Here is a 3,538-nt window from a genome sequence, read left to right as displayed (position 1 = left end):
GACCTCTAATGGGTCACGGATTAGACTGGATGATTACAAAGCTCTCTTCAAATGGAAAATGCTGGTGGGGAGGGTGTTGTTTCAGTGGACCCTCTAATCAGATGTCTTTTCATACCACATAATGAAGCAGGTGAGCTGGTGGATTCAGCTGGAACTCAGAAGGCTACACTTGAGAAGATCATCGTGAGTTGAAGATCTCTTGCTTAGTCTCACAGAAACTCCGTCAAGTCTAGCTCACCTGAGAGTCAGTTCGTGTTGGCGAATCAATTCGTGCCAATGAAATTCACCAAGAGCCTGATTTACAAACTAGAGAGCCATGGCCTTAATTTTAGAGCAAAAAAACAGACTTTTCCAATGACTATAGTTTTCTTGTCCAATAGCTAGGATACCCCCCTCCACCTGCTGTGTACTAATGAAGCAGAAATTTTTTTTTTTTTTTTGAGGTGGAGTTTTGCTCTTGTTGCCCATCTGGAGTGCAGTGACACCATCTTGGCTCACCAAAACCTCCACCTCCCGGGTTCAAGTGATTCTCCTGCCTCAGCCTCCCAAGTAGCTGGGATTACAGGCATGTGCCACCACGCCCGGCTAATTTTGTATTTTTAGTAGAGGCGGGATGTCTCCATGTTGGCCAGACTGGTCTTGAACTCCTAACCTCAGGTGATCCACCCGCTTTGGCCGCCCAAAGTGCTGGGATTACAGGCGTGAGCCCCAGCGCCCGGCCAATGAAGCGGAATTTTTAGCCAGATATGTGTGATACACCAAACCGAAGTGAAAGGAATCGAATGACCCTGAATTTGCTTCTTCTGATAGGATGCATTAGATAGAGGCTGGTAGAATATCTCTTCCGGGGTGGTGAATAAACAGTTTTTAGTGACCAGCATGTTCATGTTCGCTCAACACAATGTCTTTCTCTTTTGACAGGGCTGGAGGTAACTATTCTTAACTGTGTCCTCCCGTTCGGCACCCCTGGAGGCTCAGGCCCCCGCTGTTTGCCCATGGTGACAAGATGATGCACTATTTGTGGTCGATCCCATTTAAGAAGGGCTGCTTCCTAAAGGTATCTAAGGAAAGACCTTAATTTCCTTAGTCCTAAAAGTGTGTGAAGCACCCAGAGGCTTAGTTTCTTGTCCCAGTTCTGCCACATCCTAGCTGGTGTCCTTGTAGAGAATTACTTCACCTCTATACGCCTCAGTTTCTTCATTTATAACCTACTTACTTCTGGTTAAAGGTTGATCATCATGTACATAAAAAATATAAGGCTGGATATGGTGGCTCATGCCCGTAATTCCAGCACTTTGGGAGGCCAAGGTGCATGGATCACAAAATCAGGAGTTCGAGACCAGCCTGGCCAATATGGTGAAACCCCGTCTCTACTAAAAATACAAAAATTAGCCTAGTGTAGTGGTGGGCGCCTGTAGTTTCAGCTACTCAGAAGTCTGAGGCAGGAGAATCGCTTGAACCCAGAAGGCGGAGGTTGCAGTGAGCCGAGATCACGCCACTGCACTCCAGCCTGGGGAGAAGGCAGACTCCATCTCAAAAAAAAAAAAAAAAATTAACCCGGCCTGGTGGTGTGTGCCTGTGGTCCCAGCTACTTGGGAAGTTGAGGTGGGAGAATCACTAGAGCCTGGGAGGTTGAGGCTGTAGTGAGCTGTGTTCATGCCACTGTATTCCAGCCTGGGCAACAGAGCAAAACCCTGTTTCAAGAAAAATACTTTATAGCAACAAAAGTGAACCCTCATGTACACTATGGACTTTGGGTGATAATGACAAATCTGTGTAGATTCATTGATTGTAACAAATGTGCCATTCGGTAAGGGTTGTTGATAAGGGGTGCGGGGCAGGGGCAGGGGCAGGGGACAGTAAGTGCAGGCAGGGAACTCTCTCTTCCTTCCTCTGAATTCTGTGAACCTAAAATTCCTCTTAAAAAATTAAGTCTTTAATAGAAATAAACACATAATAAACTCTAAAAATGCTTGCTAAGAGCTGAATGTCCAAAAAATTTGTAATTGTCCTAATAACCATAAATAACAACAGCACGTAGGCCACATAACTATTGGTGGTTTTCCCGCATGCAGCTCATCCCATTGGTGGTGTGAAAGTCTCATTAGCTTTGATTTTAAGCAGTGCCTTTTTTTTTTTTTAATCTTGCGCTACATTCTAGTTCCCATCTTATTTTTGAGGCCCATAGCTGTCTAAGTCATGGGATGTGCAGAGAGAGATTTTTTCCTGCTGATTGTATGAAAAATTGTGCAAAAGGGGTTGTCATCCAAAAAAAGCGTGTGACACTGGGAGGGACCTTGTATAGTGAGCAGGGCTTCCCATGAGTTCATCCTGGATCTTTCACTGAGAACAGGATGTTTTGTCAAGGATGGGCAATGAGGGACACAGCAAAAAGACAAAAGGATATGCCAGCTACAAAAACCACATGGGCCAAGGACAGGGAGCTGCAATGCAAAGACTGGAACTTCCAGCACAGCAAACTAGAGCATGGTGAGATTAGCGTTTCAGACTCCAGACAATGACACTTCCCTCTCCAGGAAAGATGATCGCCTCACCAACACAAGCACTGGGCGCTTCCATTTCCATCCAGGCGTCCTGGCTGGAACGAGGAAACTCAAAAGTGCTGCAAAAGAACAAAAGTGGCTCAAATTCTGAAAATTCTTAAAATTAAAAGACTGTAACTCAAAGGAAGATAAAGAGCATGACTTTTAATTTCTCCAAGCTAGTTCATTCATTTTCAATGCCAAAAACCCAGTGCCAGTCTTACATAGTAATCCACTTACTGTAGTTGAAACCTGAGGTGTGAAAAGTTCTGTGTTGACAAAGATTTGCATCAGCTGCTGCCGCTAAACAACATGTAAAAACTTGCAGTTTAATTTTAGCTTCAGAACAAATAAGCGCTTTTCCAAACCCACCCAGGAGCCCAGGCTGTCACTAGGTCTACAGGTGTGCTCTGAAATCAGACACTATCAAGAAATTCTATCGCGCTAAAATGAACAAGGAGCTGGGACGGCACAATCCATCATTTTTTAATGTGTTTTGGGAACTGTCTTAACAAGTGTGGAAGTGTCCCAGCGAGATCTCTTATTCAGCTTCCCCTGTGCATATATTAAGCCAGCATGCATGTGTGTGCATGCACACGTGTTCGTGTCTGCATTCTATATTAGAAGGTGTCAGGAAAAGAGTGATAAATAAGATGAAGCGGTAAGAGGGCACCAAAGACCATAATTAAAGGCGCTTGAGAGCAGTTAGCTGGCCTTAGCTTATTCATTCAACCAGCCCCATTCATTTTGCTGCTCTGGTGTAGTGGACATTGTGCTGGATCCCGGGGGAGACACAGGGGTCATGTAGACACAGGCGACTCTCAGGGAACCCCCAGTCTAATTAACATACAAATAGCAGTGACACCCCGCAGAAGCGCTCCAAGGCAGAGCAGGTGAAGTGCTTTGGTGGCTCTGGGTGACAGTTATTGCCACATACCATCTTCCAGGAGTCCTGGGACCATCTGAAAAAAAAAAAAAAAAAAAAAGCCAGGGGC

This window comes from Macaca nemestrina, chromosome 5 (assembly GCF_043159975.1).
Source record: "Macaca nemestrina isolate mMacNem1 chromosome 5, mMacNem.hap1, whole genome shotgun sequence".
Lineage (NCBI taxonomy): Eukaryota > Metazoa > Chordata > Mammalia > Primates > Cercopithecidae > Macaca > Macaca nemestrina.
Note: the sequence above shows the minus strand (reverse complement) of the source record.